Source organism: Euprymna scolopes, chromosome 21, assembly GCF_053919585.1.
Source record: "Euprymna scolopes isolate OS-2025 chromosome 21, ASM5391958v1, whole genome shotgun sequence".
Lineage (NCBI taxonomy): Eukaryota > Metazoa > Mollusca > Cephalopoda > Sepiida > Sepiolidae > Euprymna > Euprymna scolopes.
Window position 1 is genome coordinate 49,190,218 of NC_136502.1, and position 24,774 is coordinate 49,214,991.

The following is a 24,774-nucleotide window of genomic DNA, read 5'->3' on the forward strand; positions in this document are numbered from 1 at the left end:
TACATCCCCTACATTTTTATATTTTTATCCCTCTACATTTTTATATTTATATCCTCCTACATTTTTATAGTTACATCCCCCTAAATTTTTTATATTTACATCCTCCTACATTTTTATATTTACATCGTCCTACATTTTTATATTTACATCGTCCTACATTTTTATATTTACATCCCCCTACATTTTTATATTTTTATCCCCTACATTTTTATATTTACATCCCCTACATTTTTATATTTACATACCCTACATTTTTATATTTACATCCGATACATTTTTATATTTACATCCCCTACATTTTTATATTTACATCCTCCTACATTTTTATATTTACATCCCCTACATTTTTATATTTACATCCCCTACATTTTTATATTTACATCCCCTACATTTTTATATTTATATCCTCCTACATTTTTATATTTACATCCTCCTACATTTTTATATTTACATCCCCTTACATTTTTATATTTACATCCCCTACATTTTTATATTTACATCCTCCTACATTTTTATATTTACATCCTCCTACATTTTTATATTTACATCCCCTACATTTTTATATTTTTATCCCCTACATTTTTATATTTAAATCCTCCTACATTTTTATATTTTTATCCCCTACATTTTTATATTTTTATCCCCCTACATTTTTATATTTACATCCCCTACATTTTTATATTTACATCCGATACATTTTTATATTTACATCCCCCTACATTTTTATATTTACATCCCCTACATTTTTATATTTACATCCCCCTACATTTTTATATTTATATCCTCCGACATTTTTATATTTACATCCCCTACATTTTTATATTTTTATCCCCTACATTTTTATATTTACATCTCCCTACATTTTCATATTTACATCCTCCTACATTTTTATATTTTTATCCCCTACATTTTTATATTTACATCCTCCTACATTTTTATATTTTTATCCCCTACATTTTTATATTTACATCCTCCTACATTTATATATTTACATCCTCCTACATTTTTATATTTACATCCTCCTACATTTTTATATTTACATCCCCCTACATTTTTATATTTACATCCCCTACATTTTTATATTTACTTCCCCCTACATTTTTATATTTATATCCTCCTACATTTTTATATTTACATCCCCTACATTTTTATATTTACATCCCCCTACATTTTTATATTTACATCGTCTACATTTTTATATTTATATCCCCCTACATTTTTATATTTACATCGTCTACGTTTTTATATTTACATCCCCTACATTTTTATATTTACATCCCCCTACATTTTTATATTTATATCCTCCTACATTTTTATATTTACATCCCCTACATTTTTATATTTACATCCTCCTACATTTTTATATTTACATCCTCCTACATTTTTATATTTACATCCCCTACATTTTTATATTTTTATCCCCTACATTTTTATATTTACATCCCATATATTTTTATATTTACATCCTCCTACATTTTTATATTTTTATCCCCTACATTTTTATATTTACATACTCCTACATTTTTATATTTTTATCCCCTAAATTTTTTTATTTACATCCTCCTACATTTATATATTTACATCCCCTACATTTTTATATTTACATCCTCCTACATTTTTATAGTTACATCCCCCTACATTTTTATATTTACATCCCCTACATTTTTATATTTACATCCTCCTACATTTTTATATTTACATCCCCCTACATTTTTATATTTACATCCCCCTACATTTTTATATTTACATCCTCCTACATTTTTATATTTACATCCCCTACATTTTTATATTTACATCCCCTGCATTTTTATATTTACATCCCCCTACATTTTTATATTTACATCCCCCTACATTTTTATATTTACATCCCCCTACATTTTTATATTTACATCCCACTACATTTTTATATATACATCCCCTACATTTTTATATTTACATCCCCCAACATTTTTATATTTACATCCCCCTACATTTTTATATTTACATCCCCTACATTTTTATATTTACATCCCACTACATTTTTATATATACATCCCCTACATGTTTATATTATTATCCCCTATATTTTTATATTTACATCCCCTACATTTTTATATTTACATCAACTACATTTTTATATTTACATCCCCTACATTTTTATATTTACATCCTCCTACATTTTTATATTTACATCCCCCTACATGTTTATATCTACATCCCCCTACATTTTTATATTTACATCCCCTACATTTTTATATTTACATCCTCCTACATTTTTATATTTACATCCCCTACATTTTTATATTTACATCCCCTACATTTTTATATTTACATCCCCTACATTTTTATATTTATATCCTCCTACATTTTTATATTTACATCCTCCTACATTTTTATATTTACATCCCCTTACATTTTTATATTTACATCCCCTACATTTTTATATTTACATCCTCCTACATTTTTATATTTACATCCTCCTACATTTTTATATTTACATCCCCTACATTTTTATATTTTTATCCCCTACATTTTTATATTTACATCCTCCTACATTTTTATATTTTTATCCCCTACATTTTTATATTTTTATCCCCCTACATTTTTATATTTACATCCCCTACATTTTTATATTTACATCCGATACATTTTTATATTTACATCCCCCTACATTTTTATATTTACATCCCCTACATTTTTATATTTACATCCCCCTACATTTTTATATTTATATCCTCCGACATTTTTATATTTACATCCCCTACATTTTTATATTTTTATCCCCTACATTTTTATATTTACATCCCCCTACATTTTCATATTTACATCCTCCTACATTTTTATATTTTTATCCCCTACATTTTTATATTCACATCCTCCTACATTTTTATATTTTTATCCCCTACATTTTTATATTTACATCCTCCTACATTTATATATTTACATCCTCCTACATTTTTATATTTACATCCTCCTACATTTTTATATTTACATCCCCCTACATTTTTATATTTACATCCCCTACATTTTTATATTTACTTCCCCCTACATTTTTATATTTATAGCCTCCTACATTTTTATATTTACATCCCCTACATTTTTATATTTACATCCCCCTACATTTTTATATTTACATCGTCTACATTTTTATATTTATATCCCCCTACATTTTTATATTTACATCGTCTACGTTTTTATATTTACATCCCCTACATTTTTATATTTACATCCCCCTACATTTTTATATTTATATCCTCCTACATTTTTATATTTACATCCCCTACATTTTTATATTTACATCCTCCTACATTTTTATATTTACATCCTCCTACATTTTTATATTTTCATCCCCTACATTTTTATATTTTTATCCCCTACATTTTTATATTTACATCCCCTATATTTTTATATTTACATCCTCCTACATTTTTATATTTTTATCCCCTACATTTTTATATTTACATACTCCTACATTTTTATATTTTTATCCCCTAAATTTTTTTTATTTACATCCTCCTACATTTATATATTTACATCCCCTACATTTTTATATTTACATCCTCCTACATTTTTATAGTTACATCCCCCTACATTTTTATATTTACATCCCCTACATTTTTATATTTACATCCTCCTACATTTTTATATTTACATCCCCCTACATTTTTATATTTACATCCCCCTACATTTTTATATTTACATCCTCCTACATTTTTATATTTACATCCCCTACATTTTCATATTTACATCCCCTGCATTTTTATATTTACATCCCCCTACATTTTTATATTTACATCCCCCTACATTTATATATTTACATCCCCCTACATTTTTATATTAACATCCCCCAACATTTTTATATTTACATCCCCCTACATTTTTATATTTACATCCCCTACATTTTTATATTTACATCCCACTACATTTTTATATATACATCCCCTACATTTTTATATTTACATCCCCCTACATTTTTATATTTACATCCCCTACATGTTTATATTATTATCCCCTATATTTTTATATTTACATCCCCTACATTTTTATATTTACATCAACTACATTTTTATATTTACATCCCCTACATTTTTATATTTACATCCTCCTACATTTTTATATTTACATCCCCCTACATGTTTATATCTACATCCCCCTACATTTTTATATTTACATCCACTACATTTTGATATTTACATCCCCCTACATTTTTATATCTACATCCCCCTACATTTTTATATTTACATCCCCCTACATTTTTATATTTACATCCGATACATTTTTATATTTACATCCCCTACATTTTTATATTTACATCCCCTACATTTTTATATTTACATCCCCCTACATTTTTATATTTTCATCCCCCTACATTTTTATATTTACATCCCCCTACATTTTTATATTTACATCCCCTACATTTTTATATTTACATCCCCTACATTTTTATATTTACATCTCCTACATTTTTATATTTACATCCCCTACATTTTTATATTTACATCCCCCTACATTTTTATATCTACATCCCCCTACATTTTTATATTTACATCCCCTACATTTTAATATTTACATACCCTACATTTTTATATTTACATCCCCTACATTTTTATATTTACATCCCCCTACATTTTTATATTTACATCCCCCTACATTTTTATATCTACATCCCCCTACATTTTTATATCTACATCCCCCTACATTTTTATATTTGCATCCCCTACATTTTTATATTTACATCCCCCTACATTTTTATATTTACATCCTCCTACATTTTTATATTTACATCCCCCTATATTTTTATATTTACATCCCCTACATTTTTATATTTACATCCCCCTACATTTTTATATTTACATCCCCTACATTTTTATATTTAAATCCCCCTACAATTTTATATCTACATCCCCCTACATTTTTATATTTACATCCACTACATTTTTATATTTACATCCGCTACAATTTTATATCTACATCCCCCTACATTTTTATATCTACATCCCCCTACATTTTTATATTTACATCCCCTACATTTTTATATTTACATCCCCCTACATTTTTATATTTACATCCTCCTACATTTTTATATTTACATCCCCCTACATTTTTATATTTACATCCCACTACATTTTTATATATACATCCCCTACATTTTTATATTTACATCCCCCTACATTTTTATATTTACATCCCCTACATGTTTATATTATTTTCCCCTATATTTTTATATTTACATCCCCTACATTTTTATATTTACATCAACTACATTTTTATATTTACATCCCCTACATTTTTATATTTATATCCTCCTACATTTTTATATTTACATCCCCCTACATGTTTATATCTACATCCCCCTACATTTTTATATTTACATCCACTACATTTTTATATTTACATCCGCTACAATTTTATATCTACATCCCCCTACATTTTGATATTTACATCCCCCTACATTTTTATATCTACATCCCCCTACATTTTTATATTTACATACCCTACATTTTTATATTTACATCCCCTACATTTTTATATTTACATCCCCTACATTTTTATATTTACATCCCCTACATTTTTATATTTACATCCTCCTACATTTTTATATTTACATCCACTACATTTTTATATTTACATCCTCCTACATTTTTATATTTACATCCCCCTACATTTTTATATTTACATCCCCCTACATTTTTATATTTACATCCCCTACATTTTTATATTTTTATCCCCTACATTTTTATATTTTTATCCCCTACATTTTTATATTTACATCCTCCTACATTTTTATATTTACATACCCTACATTTTTATATTTACATCCTCCTACATTTTTATAGTTACATCCCCCTACATTTTTATATTTACATCCCCTACATTTTTATATTTACATCCTCCTACATTTTTATATTTACATCCCCCTACATTTTTATATTTACATCCCCCTACATTTTTATATTTACATCCTCCTACATTTTTATATTTACATCCCCTACATTTTTATATTTACATCCCCTGCATTTTTATATTTACATCCCCCTACATTTTTATATTTACATCCCCCTACATTTATATATTTACATCCCCCTACATTTTTATATTTACATCCCCCAACATTTTTATATTTACATCCCCCTACATTTTTATATTTACATCCCCTACATTTTTATATTTACATCCCACTACATTTTTATATATACATCCCCTACATTTTTATATTTACATCCCCCTACAATTTTTATATTTACATCCCCTACATGTTTATATTATTATCCCCTATATTTTTATATTTACATCCCCTACATTTTTATATTTACATCAACTACATTTTTATATTTACATCCCCTACATTTTTATATTTACATCCTCCTACATTTTTATATTTACATCCCCCTACATGTTTATATCTACATCCCCCTACATTTTTATATTTACATCCACTACATTTTGATATTTACATCCCCCTACATTTTTATATCTACATCCCCCTACATTTTTATATTTACATACCCTACATTTTTATATTTACATCCTCTACATTTTTATATTTACATCCCCTTACATTTTTATATCTACATCCCCTACATTTTTATATTTACATCCACTACATTTTTATATTTACATCCCCTATATTTTTATATTTACATCCCCCTACATTTTTATATTTACATCCCCCTACATTTTTATATTTACATCCGATACATTTTTATATTTACATCCCCTACATTTTTATATTTACATCCCCTACATTTTTATATTTACATCCCCCTACATTTTTATATTTTCATCCCCCTACATTTTTATATTTACATCCCCCTACATTTTTATATTTACATCCCCTACATTTTTATATTTACATCCCCTACATTTTTATATTTACATCTCCTACATTTTTATATTTACATCCCCTACATTTTTATATTTACATCCCCCTACATTTTTATATCTACATCCCCCTACATTTTTATATTTACATCCCCTACATTTTTATATTTACATACCCTACATTTTTATATTTACATCCCCTACATTTTTATATTTACATCCCCCTACATTTTTATATTTACATCCCCCTACATTTTTATATCTACATCCCCCTACATTTTTATATCTACATCCCCCTACATTTTTATATTTGCATCCCCTACATTTTTATATTTACATCCCCCTACATTTTTATATTTACATCCTCCTACATTTTTATATTTACATCCCCTACATTTTTATATTTACATCCCCTACATTTTTATATTTACATCCCCCTACATTTTTATATTTACATCCCCTACATTTTTATATTTAAATCCCCCTACAATTTTATATCTACATCCCCCTACATTTTTATATTTTACATCCACTACATTTTTATATTTACATCCGCTACAATTTTATATCTACATCCCCCTACATTTTTATATCTACATCCCCCTACATTTTTATATTTACATCCCCTACATTTTTATATTTACATCCCCCTACATTTTCATATTTACATCCTCCTACATTTTTATATTTACATCCCCCTACATTTTTATATTTACATCCCCTACATTTTTATATTTACATCCCCCTACATTTTTATATTTACATCCCCTACATGTTTATATTATTTTCCCCTATATTTTTATATTTACATCCCCTACATTTTTATATTTACATCAACTACATTTTTATATTTACATCCCCTACATTTTTATATTTATATCCTCCTACATTTTTATATTTACATCCCCCTACATGTTTATATCTACATCCCCCCTACATTTTTATATTTACATCCACTACATTTTTATATTTACATCCGCTACAATTTTATATCTACATCCCCCTACATTTTGATGAATTTACATCCCCCTACATTTTTATATCTACATCCCCCTACATTTTTATATTTACATACCCTACATTTTTATATTTACATCCACTACATTTTTATATTTACATCCCCTATATTTTTATATTTACATCCTCCTACATTTTTATAGTTACATCCCCCTACATTTTTATATTTACATCCCCTACATTTTTATATTTACATCCTCCTACATTTTTATATTTACATCCCCCTACATTTTTATATTTACATCCCCCTACATTTTTATATTTACATCCTCCTACATTTTTATATTTACATCCCCTACATTTTCATATTTACATCCCCTGCATTTTTATATTTACATCCCCCTACATTTTTATATTTACATCCCCCTACATTTATATATTTACATCCCCCTACATTTTTATATTAACATCCCCCAACATTTTTATATTTACATCCCCCTACATTTTTATATTTACATCCCCTACATTTTTATATTTACATCCCACTACATTTTTATATATACATCCCCTACATTTTTATATTTACATCCCCCTACATTTTTATATTTACATCCCCTACATGTTTATATTATTATCCCCTATATTTTTATATTTACATCCCCTACATTTTTATATTTACATCAACTACATTTTTATATTTACATCCCCTACATTTTTATATTTACATCCTCCTACATTTTTATATTTACATCCCCCTACATGTTTATATCTACATCCCCCTACATTTTTATATTTACATCCACTACATTTTGATATTTACATCCCCCTACATTTTTATATCTACATCCCCCTACATTTTTATATTTACATCCCCCTACATTTTTATATTTACATCCGATACATTTTTATATTTACATCCCCTACATTTTTATATTTACATCCCCTACATTTTTATATTTACATCCCCCTACATTTTTATATTTTCATCCCCCTACATTTTTATATTTACATCCCCCTACATTTTTATATTTACATCCCCTACATTTTTATATTTACATCCCCTACATTTTTATATTTACATCTCCTACATTTTTATATTTACATCCCCTACATTTTTATATTTACATCCCCCTACATTTTTATATCTACATCCCCCTACATTTTTATATTTACATCCCCTACATTTTTATATTTACATACCCTACATTTTTATATTTACATCCCCTACATTTTTATATTTACATCCCCCTACATTTTTATATTTACATCCCCCTACATTTTTATATCTACATCCCCCTACATTTTTATATCTACATCCCCCTACATTTTTATATTTGCATCCCCTACATTTTTATATTTACATCCCCCTACATTTTTATATTTACATCCTCCTACATTTTTATATTTACATCCCCCTATATTTTTATATTTACATCCCCTACATTTTTATATTTACATCCCCCTACATTTTTATATTTACATCCCCTACATTTTTATATTTAAATCCCCCTACAATTTTATATCTACATCCCCCTACATTTTTATATTTACATCCACTACATTTTTATATTTACATCCGCTACAATTTTATATCTACATCCCCCTACATTTTTATATCTACATCCCCCTACATTTTTATATTTACATCCCCTACATTTTTATATTTACATCCCCCTACATTTTTATATTTACATCCTCCTACATTTTTATATTTACATCCCCCTACATTTTTTATATTTACATCCCACTACATTTTTATATATACATCCCCTACATTTTTATATTTACATCCCCCTACATTTTTATATTTACATCCCCTACATGTTTATATTATTTTCCCCTATATTTTTATATTTACATCCCCTACATTTTTTATATTTACATCAACTACATTTTTATATTTACATCCCCTACATTTTTATATTTATATCCTCCTACATTTTTATATTTACATCCCCCTACATGTTTATATCTACATCCCCCTACATTTTTATATTTACATCCACTACATTTTTATATTTACATCCGCTACAATTTTATATCTACATCCCCCTACATTTTGATATTTACATCCCCCTACATTTTTATATCTACATCCCCCTACATTTTTATATTTACATACCCTACATTTTTATATTTACATCCCCTACATTTTTATATTTACATCCCCTACATTTTTATATTTACATCCCCTACATTTTTATATTTACATCCTCCTACATTTTTATATTTACATCCACTACATTTTTATATTTACATCCTCCTACATTTTTATATTTACATCCCCCTACATTTTTATATTTACATCCCCCTACATTTTTATATTTACATCCCCTACATTTTTATATTTTTATCCCCTACATTTTTATATTTTTATCCCCTACATTTTTATATTTACATCCTCCTACATTTTTATATTTACATACCCTACATTTTTATATTTACATCCTCCTACATTTTTATAGTTACATCCCCCTACATTTTTATATTTACATCCCCTACATTTTTATATTTACATCCTCCTACATTTTTATATTTACATCCCCCTACATTTTTATATTTACATCCCCCTACATTTTTATATTTACATCCTCCTACATTTTTATATTTACATCCCCTACATTTTTATATTTACATCCCCTGCATTTTTATATTTACATCCCCCTACATTTTTATATTTACATCCCCCTACATTTATATATTTACATCCCCCTACATTTTTATATTTACATCCCCCAACATTTTTATATTTACATCCCCCTACATTTTTATATTTACATCCCCTACATTTTTATATTTACATCCCACTACATTTTTATATATACATCCCCTACATTTTTATATTTACATCCCCCTACATTTTTATATTTACATCCCCTACATGTTTATATTATTATCCCCTATATTTTTATATTTACATCCCCTACATTTTTATATTTACATCAACTACATTTTTATATTTACATCCCCTACATTTTTATATTTACATCCTCCTACATTTTTATATTTACATCCCCCTACATGTTTATATCTACATCCCCCTACATTTTTATATTTACATCCACTACATTTTGATATTTACATCCCCCTACATTTTTATATCTACATCCCCCTACATTTTTATATTTACATACCCTACATTTTTATATTTACATCCTCTACATTTTTATATTTACATCCCCTTACATTTTTATATCTACATCCCCTACATTTTTATATTTACATCCACTACATTTTTATATTTACATCCCCTATATTTTTATATTTACATCCCCCTACATTTTTATATTTACATCCCCCTACATTTTTATATTTACATCCGATACATTTTTATATTTACATCCCCTACATTTTTATATTTACATCCCCTACATTTTTATATTTACATCCCCCTACATTTTTATATTTTCATCCCCCTACATTTTTATATTTACATCCCCCTACATTTTTATATTTACATCCCCTACATTTTTATATTTACATCCCCTACATTTTTATATTTACATCTCCTACATTTTTATATTTACATCCCCTACATTTTTATATTTACATCCCCCTACATTTTTATATCTACATCCCCCTACATTTTTATATTTACATCCCCTACATTTTTATATTTACATACCCTACATTTTTATATTTACATCCCCTACATTTTTATATTTACATCCCCCTACATTTTTATATTTACATCCCCCTACATTTTTATATCTACATCCCCCTACATTTTTATATCTACATCCCCCTACATTTTTATATTTGCATCCCCTACATTTTTATATTTACATCCCCCTACATTTTTATATTTACATCCTCCTACATTTTTATATTTACATCCCCTACATTTTTATATTTACATCCCCTACATTTTTATATTTACATCCCCCTACATTTTTATATTTACATCCCCTACATTTTTATATTTAAATCCCCCTACAATTTTATATCTACATCCCCCTACATTTTTATATTTACATCCACTACATTTTTATATTTACATCCGCTACAATTTTATATCTACATCCCCCTACATTTTTATATCTACATCCCCCTACATTTTTATATTTACATCCCCTACATTTTTATATTTACATCCCCCTACATTTTCATATTTACATCCTCCTACATTTTTATATTTACATCCCCCTACATTTTTATATTTACATCCCCTACATTTTTATATTTACATCCCCCTACATTTTTATATTTACATCCCCTACATGTTTATATTATTTTCCCCTATATTTTTATATTTACATCCCCTACATTTTTATATTTACATCAACTACATTTTTATATTTACATCCCCTACATTTTTATATTTATATCCTCCTACATTTTTATATTTACATCCCCCTACATGTTTATATCTACATCCCCCTACATTTTTATATTTACATCCACTACATTTTTATATTTACATCCGCTACAATTTTATATCTACATCCCCCTACATTTTGATATTTACATCCCCTTACATTTTTATATCTACATCCCCCTACATTTTTATATTTACATACCCTACATTTTTATATTTTCATCCTCTACATTTTTATATTTACATCCCCTTACATTTTTATATCTACATCCCCTACATTTTTATATTTACATCCACTACATTTTTATATTTACATCCCCTATATTTTTATATTTACATCCCCCTACATTTTTATATTTACATCCCCCTACATTTTTATATTTACATCCGATACATTTTTATATTTACATCCCCTACATTTTTATATTTACATCCCCTACATTTTTATATTTACATCCCCCTACATTTTTATATTTTCATCCCCCTACATTTTTATATTTACATCCCCCTACATTTTTATATTTACATCCCCTACATTTTTATATTTACATCCCCTACATTTTTATATTATCATCCCCTACATTTTTATATTTACATCCCCCTACATTTTTATATCTACATCCCCCTACATTTTTATATTTACATCCCCTACATTTTTATATTTACATCCCCTACATTTTTATATTTACATCTCCTACATTTTTATATTTACATCCCCTACATTTTTATATTTACATCCCCCTACATTTTTTTTATTTTATTTATTTATTTATTTATTTATTATCCTCCTACATTTTTATATTTACATACCCTACATTTTTATATTTACATCCCCTACATTTTTATATTTACATCCCCTACATTTTTATATTTACATCCTCCTACATTTTTATATTTTTATCCCCCACATTTTTATATTTACATCCCCTACATTTTTATATTTACATACCCTACATTTTTATATTTACATCCCCTACATTTTTATATTTACATCCCCTACATTTTTATATTTACATCCTCCTACATTTTTATATTTTTATCCCCCACATTTTTATATTTACATCCCCTACATTTTTATATTTACATCCCCTACATTTTTATATTTACATCCCCCTACATTTTTATATTTAGATCCCCTACATTTTTATATTTACATCCCCCTACATTTTTATATTTACATCCTCCTACATTTTTATATTTACATCCCCTACATTTTTATATTTACATCCTCCTACATTTTTATATTTACATCCACTACATTTTTATATTTACATCCTCCTACATTTTTATATTTTTATCCCCTACATTTTTATATTTACATCCCCTACATTTTTATATTTACATCCCCCTACATTTTTATATTTACATCCTCCTACATTTTTATATTTACATCCACTACATTTTTATATTTACATCCTCCTACATTTTTATATTTACATCCCCCTACATTTTTATATTTACATCCCCCTACATTTTTATATTTACATCCCCTACATTTTTATATTTTTATCCCCTACATTTTTATATTTTTATCCCCTACATTTTTATATTTACATCCTCCTACATTTTTATATTTACATACCCTACATTTTTATATTTACATCCCCTACATTTTTATATTTACATCCCCTACATTTTTATATTTACATCCCCTACATTTTTATATTTACATCCCCTACATTTTTATATTTACATCCCCCTACATTTTTATATTTACATCCCCCTACATTTTTATATTTACATACCCTACATTTTTATATTTACATCCTCTACATTTTTATATTTACACCCCCCTACATTTTTATATTTACATCCCCCTACATTTTTATATTTACATCCTCCTACATTTTTATATTTACATCCTCCTACATTTTTATATTTACATCCCCCAACATTTTTATATCTACATCCCCCTACATTTTTATATTTACACCCCCCTACATTGTTATATCTACATCCCCCTACATTTTTATATTTACATCCCCCTACATTTTTATATCTACATCCCCCTACATTTTTATATTTACATCCCCCTACATTCCTTGATTGGAATTTAAATGTTCTCTTATTTAATTAATATCTATTCCTCGGCCTTTTGTCTAGGAGCAAAGTGCAGTATCTGTTCTAATATCACACATCACCTTTTCTGACCTCGATCGGTGGAGCAGAAATCCTTCTAGATTGAGGCAATTGTAACTTTTGTTCCTATCTAGAGTGACCCTTTTTGGGGAGCTAGATTTTCCCCTCACATTAAAAACCGACCCTGTGTCTAACTCTGCCCTCGTGGGGAGGCAAGTAAATAGAAACATTCCTTGATCGGAATTTAATTGTTCGCTTTTTACCTTCGATTTGAAAAGAGTTAAATATTTTCTCTCTTTGTTTCATGATCTCAATTCTTCGATCGGAATGCACGGTTGACGTCATTGACAGCAATCTGATTTACATCTGGTTTTGCCCGGATCCGATATTTTCCGGCGTTGTCCGTCACCCATGCAACACAATTAATAGAACACAAGTTGTTTTGCTATCCGTAATTTGTATAGGAGATTAGGAGATTATGGATCACAATTTATATATAGTCTCTATTATTTGTGTTCTTACGTCCACTTAATCACATTGCCACTGAAGCATATAGGGCTACTGTGATAGGGGCCAAATTTATAGGAGAGGGATAGTAAGATTTTTGTTCACATTACATTTACATTTTTCATGCTGGTTGGGTAAAAGAGGACATAAAGGAATTCCAAAAGCAAGAGTTCCAAGAAAAGAAGATAGTAAAGTAGAAAGCATTCAGGTACCTCAGTAACTCTACAGCGAAGAGGTTGGATTTTGTTGTTAGTCGTGCCTGTCAAAGGTATTTACGTTGAGGGCGGGCTCGTTTGGCTGTAAACACCATCAATAATTTCCCCCATTCTTTATCTGTGCCTAAACCTAAACGTAGATTCCATGAACTAAGCTTCTTTCTATAAACTGCACACCTGTGGAACTCGCTTCCCTTTACATGCTTTCCAGCTGACTACGATATGGTTGTCTTCAAGTCCAATGTAAACAAGTTCTTGATGAGTCGTTCTCCTTAAGTAATCCAATTAACCAAATTTACCCTTCTAACGATTACTATGATATTGTCCTTTTGACACTCTTTAACCCTTATCCTCAAGTAGCCTCTGGGCCTTGATAAGTGGTGATTTCTTTGTAAACAAAAACAAGAGTAGAAAGTTAATCTGAGCACATTCTGTGGAAGTACCTGTAAAGCACGTATGGGGATGCAAGAGTGTGTGGATCTGACAGAAATTGAAACTTGGCAGACAGTGTGAAAACTATTCGGTTAGAAATCCATTCCATATCCACATCCGTGGAACACTATATCACAGAAGTGCTTTCCTGCTGACTGCAACATAGTTGTGTTAGTGTCCAATATCAACAACTGTCCTCTTAAGTAATCAAATTCTACACCCACAATGCTTCCAATGGCATCCAATTGACAATATCATTTGACCCTATCCTCGAGTTGCCTTTAAGCTTTGATATACCAGTGGCATTCACCCTAGGCGGGATGAACCGTCTGCCTCCATAGGAGAAAGTTTAATGGGAATGTTAAATTTACAAGCGGTCCCCAGTCGCATGTGTTACAAAGCAGTGCGCTCTCTTGATAACCTAGTGCGTATGGGTGTGTGTGTGAAAAGCAACAGTAGCGGTAACATAGCTGATAGCGAAAATATTAGCAGCAGCCGTTAAAGCACATATGCAAATTAGCAAATGTGCACGCGCTGACGCCACGGGAAGAAGAAGGAGAGAAAAAGAAATAGAAAAAAGTACAACATGTGGTTGAGAAGAGAAATGAATTGCACGCTGTAGAAGATGGATGTGTAGAGTCGAGGGTGAGAAAATGCTGGCTACGGCCGGCGTCAAGTGGCGGAGAGAGAGACTTTTAAAAAGCACATGTTACGAGATAGCACAGCGTTGTAAAACATGTATGCGAGAAAAAACTTTTGAAAGATAATGAAATGCATTTCATTTGCGCACTAAAAAACAAATGCAGAGTCGGATTTTTATTTCTTTCCTTTTGTTTGTTTGTTCCTTTGCGACTGTACTTGACAACGTGTGGGTCCGATATGTTTGAAATATAACGAGATAGTTAAAAAGTAACGACCACGTTATACATGTATATTCCCGTTAAGGAAGATGTCGACGTTTTTTTTTTTTTTTTTTTTTTTTGCAGTGTATGCAAGGAAGTGTCGACGTCCTCCTGCATACAGCACCTCGTATTCGACAAATTGTTCACCTACCAGGTACTGATCAGGCTCAGCGTTGCTTAACTTCAGAGATCTAAAAAGAACCGATGTGTTAACGTGATTATAAGTGATGACTCATTAGTATAAAAGGCATATGCGGTTAAATTAGATCACGCCCCCCCCCTCGCCGACCCTCGTGTCAATTTATTTAGATTCAATCTGAGTAACGCAAAACACTTAGTAAGGATCCACGCTCTGTTATTAACTTCCAAGTTTTTGAACCTCTTACAGATGTACTCACCCAGCCCCACCCTGCTCGACCCACGAATTAAAAGATTACCAGTATGCGTGTGTACGGCTGCCGTCCAAACCCCCATTTCTCACCTGAGCGCCTCTTCTAGGAAGTGCAGGTATTGTAATTAGCATACCAATCACTGGCGGAGTCTAACCAGAAATACTAGCCGGAGCTAACCGGTACCCCCATCGCCACCCGTAGTCCATCCACCCGTCGTCGGGGTTGAAGGGTAGGTGGCGTGGCGTGTTGCTGCTTGCATTCCTTCGAAGAAGTCGGCAATATTTTACCAACAATAGGCAAAGTGAAGGAAACGGGAACGTGGCATCCGAACAAAAAAAAAAAAAAAAAAAAAGAAAAAGAAAAAAGAAAAAGAAAAAAGAGACAAATAAAAGTAAAGAAAGTAAAAAGATTCTAGAAAGAAAAAGAAAGAAAGAAAGAAATTGTTACTTGAACAAAGAAAACAAAAACAAAGAGAAAGATGAAAAGAAAAGAAGGGAATCGAATACTGCTGCCACATCCGGAGAGGTGCCGCACAGAGCGTTCTTTTCTGCCTTGAATATAAAATCGACCACGACATCTAGTGGGAGATGGTCTCTTCTTTCTACATCGCTTTTTTTCTCGAATAAGAAGTTGTTCCTGATGGAAGGTGCTCGACTGAGCGACAATCTTTGGTTCCTCCTTGTAAGACATTCGCAGTAAGAACTAGTATTGCTACCTCGAGGAAAACAGGTTTTCCTTTCACCTCTTTATGCGCCTAGAATTTTCATGCACATTCAACTTCGAAATCTAGTGGATGACGTCCTCTTTCTCACAGAAGATTCATCACTAGTCTTTCTCTGCTCTATCGTTACTTTCATAACAGGTGCTGGACTAAGCTTCTATCTATGCTTGCATTTTCTATGAAACACAAAAATTCGTCATGCTACAACCACTGTAAAAAATTCCATCTTTTTTGTGTACCTATGACTAAACAACATTTGTATGAACAATTTTCTCACAGAGATGTTCTTAGCTTTTTTCTATTTAATCAGTATTTTTTATAGAAGTTGTTCGACTGAGCTCCAATATTTGTTTCCTCCTTTCCTTCTTTCACAGTAAGAATTCATATTGCTAGCTCAATGGAAAACTATTTTTCTTTTATCCCTCTATGTGCCTAGCGTCAGCCAGAACTTCCATTCGCAATGGCCTTTGGAGCACAATTCCTCGAAGATGCTTCCTCACTGATTATAACCTGATCTTTAGATCCAATGTCAAATTATTGTCGTAAAACGCATCATTAGTATATAATCAAACGCATACAATTGATTAATGCTAGTACCTCCATAAGCTCCTTCAATCTTTGAGAGACTAGTGATACCCACCGTACGGGTGCATGCGCGTGAAATTTTTTTGTGGCAGGAGGTGCGCAATCTCCAACCACACCTCTCCTGAGTCGACATTGTTAAATATCAGTGGCAAGAGAAGTGTATGTACAGGACGACTGGAAACAAATGCCGAGATAAGCGGAGAGCACATACAGCGCGTAGAATTCCCAAATGGTCACCCATCTGGTACTGGCCGGGCTCAACGTTGCTTAACTTCGTGATCTGATGAGAACTGGTATGTCAACGCGATTGTGCTGTATAGTACCTCCATTATGTTCATCTTTCGGCTGATTATCGATACGCCCTATTTAAACTGTAAAATTAATGTAGAAAAATATGTGTTTATATATGTATTTATATATGTATTTATATATGTATTGTTTGGATTATTCAAACTACTGTTCTCATCTTGAGTATTATTCAGAAGACGTTTCGGTCGATGTAACGTCCAACCTTCTTCAGGTGTATCTTCGAAGTCAAGGATTTTTCTCTCGAACTTACCGACTCATGGCGTAGTGATTTGATAAAATGCAATTGTAAGTTAAACTCTTTTTGATTGGTGAACGTTCAATCTCCAGTGTAGGCGATACTCAAAATACGACTGCGAATTACTTAGGGCTTCTATCAAGTCATGACTGACGGAACGAGAGCGTGCTACTCCAACAGATTAAATGAAGGCTTACAATCGAAATTCGTGAAGATTCTCCGACTTTGATAGAAAGATTCCCGACTTCGACAAGATATACCTGAAGAAGGTCGAAGGTTACATCGACTGAAACGGTGTATGAACAACATCCAAGATGAGAACAGTAGTTCGAATAATCCAAATAATACGACGTGTCAATGCCAAATCTAAAAAATTAAAAAAACGGTATTTATATAATTTTGTATTTCATTTTTTATTCGTTGATATATCCGAGTACAACATCGTTTTTTTAATAAACAACATTTTCGGTCGCTTGTAGTGAGAGATAGGCCTGTGTGTGAAACATGTTGGAAGATCGGTGAAATAGAGCGAATGTACACGTGACTAGTCACTGGTTGACTTAAACTTGAATGCCTACTAGACACTATCCTCGAGTATCATCAAAGATCTCTCTGTACAGGGATTTGTCAAGACAACCTGGCATAAGGATAGTTTTCCCTGCAAATAAACCCTGACCAAATATTCAAAATCGTATTCGCAGCCTAAAGAGGATCTTTCTATGGGTAACCTCGTTTTTACTCCCTTTTTAGTCCCTATTTCCGTTCCACATTATAAAATAGTCATAAAAAACTGAAACTTTTTGAAACTCTTTGAATTAGTGTCTTATACATGTGGTTAAAATTTCAGTAAAATCGGATATAGGTATTTGAAGTTTTACCAGGGGTTCTGCCACATAGGTCACTTAAAAGTGGACTACGTAGACATGCAACATATAGGGGATAATGTAGAGGTTCAAGATAACTTCCATTATTTTTTCCGTGAATTTTAGACATGCGATTTAAATTTCACCAAAATAGGATATATTTGAAGTGGGGTTTATTCCCTTTACGTAATGACGATGCTTACAGATAATCAACCAGTTTGATGAAAATGCCATTAATATGATTTAAATATTTCTTAGAAATATAATATATTTGAAGTTTTATGAGAGTTCTGTCCTCATGCAGTGGAAAACACTTCCATTATCTGTTCCCATAAATTTTACAAAAAAAAACAAAAAAACAAAACACTTTTATATGTTATGTAGATTCTCTAACTTTTTTTCTCAAGGGAACGCGCAAACATTGTTTATATATATATATATATATATATATATATATATATATATATGTGTGTGTGTGTGTGTGTGTATAGTTACATGTAGAACTGTATCTTTGGATCAAAACTCATCACTGCGGCCAGAGTAGCACCTTTCTCTAGACGTGGATCGAACCTATAACCATGGAGTTGACAGTCAGCAGCTCTACCCACAGGACCACGAATCGGCGGTCGCAAATGTTCTTCATCAAGTGCCTATTATTAAATAAGCACTTGACCATCCTTCACAATGCTCGAACAAAGGAATAGTAAGCTTCGCTCTTGCTAGGAATAATTGCATAAGAAATATATATCTATATATATATATATATATATATATATATATATATATATATATATATAATGCAAAACTGTTGAAATTCAAAGACTTGCATTTTTCCTTTTTTTGTAACTTTTGTTTATTTCATCCTAGATTTTTTCATTACAGCCGTTTCGTTGATGGGATGGCAATTTTATGATTTTATGTGTCCATAAAATTTTTCTGTCCTTACCAATATATATATATATATATATATATATATATATATATATATATATATATATATATATTCTATAATATAAAGCTGAATGTCTGTATGTGTATGTGTATGTGTGTGTCTAGTTACGAATAGGCTCCTATATCGTTGACTATTATAGAAAACTGATTACATATAATGATAGAAGATGTATCGAGACACAGGAATGGGTAAATTTGATCTGGCAGAACGTTCGCGCCTGGTTTACAAAGTATGGAAATAAAAAATTTTAAAATTAAAAAAAAAAGTGTTTACAAGTGTTTTTGATATAGATGTACATAATAATACTTTGATAAGTATGTTTTAACTTAAATAGGGACGGGATAATAAAATTGTGGGTCTGCGTTCGCGCCTGCCCTCCATAGAATGGAAATAGGCACAAACTTTAATAAAGACTTTTCATATCTATCTACGTAAGTATACTTTGATAATTATGTTTCAGTTTGAAGTAATATGGTATAATAAAATTATGGGGTGTTCGTTCGAACCTGACCTCCATAGAATGGAAATATGTCACAAAGTTTAACGAGGTTTTTTAATATAGATCCACAGAATATTGTGATAATTGTTTTAGTGTGAACAGATATGGTATAATAAATTATGGGGTTTATCTATTTTATTTTTACTTTCATCATATTTTGCTTTGGTTTTGATACCACCAAATTCGAAGCTATCTCTTTACAACCCTTCCTTTTCATAACCTATCATACTTTCATAAATCAGAGTCCATTTTCTGTAGGCTGTTTTGAACCCAGTCAACGACGGGTACTTTTGCTAGTACATATATATATATATATATATATATATATATATATATATATATATATATATATATAATTCCTTGGGTAATTATTCCTACCCAGGGTCAGATTTCTATGTCTAAATGTAAATGTTTCATTTTACGCATAACATATCTACAAATCTCATTCTCAAAAGATAAAATTACAGGAATAAAAATGATAATATCATGTTCAAAACTAAGACCAGAAGTAGAAATGGTCCACATTTATTGCCGGGCAACGTCGGTCTAAACTACATGCTAGTAACGGAGAACGTGATCATTTTTAGTAAATTGGCTTAGATCTTTTTTCAACAAGACTCATTATATATATATATATATATATATATATATATATATATATATATATATATATATCAGCATATTTGCAGCTTTCGTCAGGATTACCTATAAACGATGTTGGCACCACCCGCAATCTGTGTCTTTTTTTCACCTTGTATAAACATAAATTGAGAGTGAGGAGGGCGAGAGAGAGAGAGAGAGAGAGAGAGAGAGAGAGAGAGAGAGAGAGAGAGAGAGAGAGAGAGAGTCAGATTCTAACTGGGTTTTCTTTTATTTCTTTCCCGAGAACAAGAAATTCCGTTGCTCTTCTGTTACAAAATCCAACGCGAACATTTTGAGAAAGGCATCGAAACAAGAAATAGTCTCTTCGAAATCTACTTGTTAGCATTTATTGCCAGTCATACGTGTTTTAATACCTGTTTTTCTGTCTGAACAAAGGTGAGTTCATCAAAGAATGACATGTTTAGCCTGTCGCTATTTACATCGTTTGTTTATATTAGCTTAAGAATATGAAATAGAATGACAAATTTTCTTGCAGACTACTCTGTGGTAAGGCCTATCCTGTAAGGCTGGTAAGAGGATAACTACGAAAATAAATAGCAGGTGTAATATTAAGCATTAGAGAAAAGGTATCGTGTTCGGGTCACGTCGGAATCACCAATGTAAAATTTGAATATTAAAAAGCCCGTCTCAAATGGCAGAATTATTTGTCCGTGCTTCTATTCAGTGAAACAACCTGTCAGAGAAGGTCGCGATGATGACCATATCCAGGTTTAAAGCGGCCTTTAATAAATATTCAGACTATATATATAAATAGCTTCCACTTGTTTCTTTACATTGCTTGTTGGGTTATGGAATTTTTATTTTTTATTTTTGCAAAATAAATTTGATTTGATGTGCGGAATGGATGCCTCCGCTCATTTTGAATACCTACTATAACACCTAAAATAAGAAATAAGTATTCCAAGCACGCCCGTTTTAAAACAATGTCACCTTTGAATTCGCTAAAAAATTGAATAAAGGAGTAGGAGATAGACGTCAGCAGAACCTTTATATGAGAAAATCCCTTCCATATGCTAGTGAAAATATTAACTCATAGACGGGAATAACAATGATTATGATTAGTTAGTTAGCTAAACTGGGGACTTGAGTCCAAATATTACTTATATGTAATATCTTCCCCTTTTTGTGGAAATAGTGTACGGTTATGAAGATCTCCAGGATTAAATAATCCTTATACACTGTGAAATTTACTTTATGTATGAAAACCAAAGAGGAGATATATTATATATTAGAAATATTTGGAGTCAAGTCTCCCCTTGTTGTTATTTTAGTTCATTTGAAACCACAGAAGCAAGTTTAAGTCTCCCTTCTATCTAGGTCAAAGGTTTTAGGGAAATATCAGATATTTTGTAATTCATATGTAAAACTAGAAAAATAAATGACTATGATTTAAACATTTCACGGTAGTCAAAAAGTGCCAAAACTAGTCTCTGGATGATTGATGATCCCCTTAATGTGCCACATTAAGGGCAAATATCATATATCCCACTAAACAATTCAGCTGATTACCTTTCCGACGAGCTTTCATTTGATAAATTCTGATCAATAATCGCTGAGATTTGTAATTTATAAAATTGCCAAAAAGGTGGTATATCTACGGATATATCTATACTGGTAGCTAAATTGAATATTAAAATGCTTATATATTTGGTTCTATGGGACGAAACTACATGAAAATTTACAAGCTTTTTGAAGATTATAATACTAATCGATGGTTCAAATTTTATGAAATTGGTAAAATAAAAACTATATTTTCAAACTAATAAAGTATGCCCAAATTTGCCTACATTTGTATATATAGTGCCCTGCAGGCCAGCTTCAGTTTTCTTGCTTCAGTTGTCTCCCTTAATACGATGTTATTGTGACTGCTGCTACTGTTGAACGAGTTGAGCCTAAATGTAGATATCGACAATTTCTGTTTTTGCTTGAACTGTAGTGAAATTTAAATACAATTTTAACGAACGCTAAAAACAAATGACTTTAATTGCTACCCCTTTTTTCTTTCCCCGTTTTATTGAAATTTACTTTTTTCACTTCTAAAGCAAGTCGGTTTTCACAGGAACGTGTTAACGTTTTAAGCATTTCAAACCAATCAAAATCGTTTCAAGCTACAAAAGCAACAGTTCTAGATCGACCTAATAGGTCGATCGATATGAACTTAAAAACGCCTATAAAAGAGTGGTTTGATCGACTGAACTCAGAGTTCTTCAGTCACATCTGCGGTACACCGCGACTGTCAGCATCAACAGCATCAGCAGCATCAACAGCACTCATCCTGAAAGGTTAGAATGCCCTACGATGACATTTCTTTAAACCTACTGCTATATATATCCACTGAAATCAGCCACACAGAAGGTTAATACTCACTCAATGGAACTTGGAAATTTTAAAGGGACATGGCTGCCAACATTCGGAATTTCGAAGAATTATGGTAGAAAATATAAGAGTATTGCAGAGTGAGAGAAATGTAAATAGGCTAAGAATACTCGAAGCATTGTACATTAAAACAAAGAAGCCTCAAATAAATAATATTAATTATGAGTGCAGCCGGAACATTTTGAGATGTTACGTTTGGGATAAATGTTTGATAATGTATATATGTGTTTGCATATATAAATGTGTTTAATATATGTAAAAAAAAAAAAAAAGTCCGCCCACTTAACTTGTAACTAATTACCACGTAACTAGGAATATATATATATATATATATATATATATATATATATATATATATATATATATATATATATATATATATAAGTAAATTAAAAAACAATCCCTACATTTATTTCTACAATATGCCTGAGGATGATAGAAGTACTTCTGTCGAAAGCGCTCGCGATTATGGATCCAACATATACAATTTCGAGAAAAACACAAAAAGAACTATTCGGAGATTGGAGAAGATAAAAAGGAAAATTGTAAAACAGAATAATTCCGTGCTATTCAATAATATTTATCTAAATGAGAAATGCTGCCTAAATATACGCAATATATATATATATATATATATATATATATATATATATATATATATATATATTAATAAGTTATAAAATATATATGGCGATTAAGCAACACAGAATATTCCGCGTTTCATCCACGCTAGGATTCATCAAGCCTGATGATCCTAGCGTGGAAGAAACTCGGAATATTCTGTGTAGCTTAATCGCCATATATATTTTATAACTTACTACCTAGCTCTACCTAAGTATTGAGCACTGTTGAAGTAAGTACTTAAAGTTTACGCATAAATATATACTTCCGTATATTAATTTATGTGACTAAATGAAGTATATATATATATATATATATATATATATATATATATATATATTAAATTG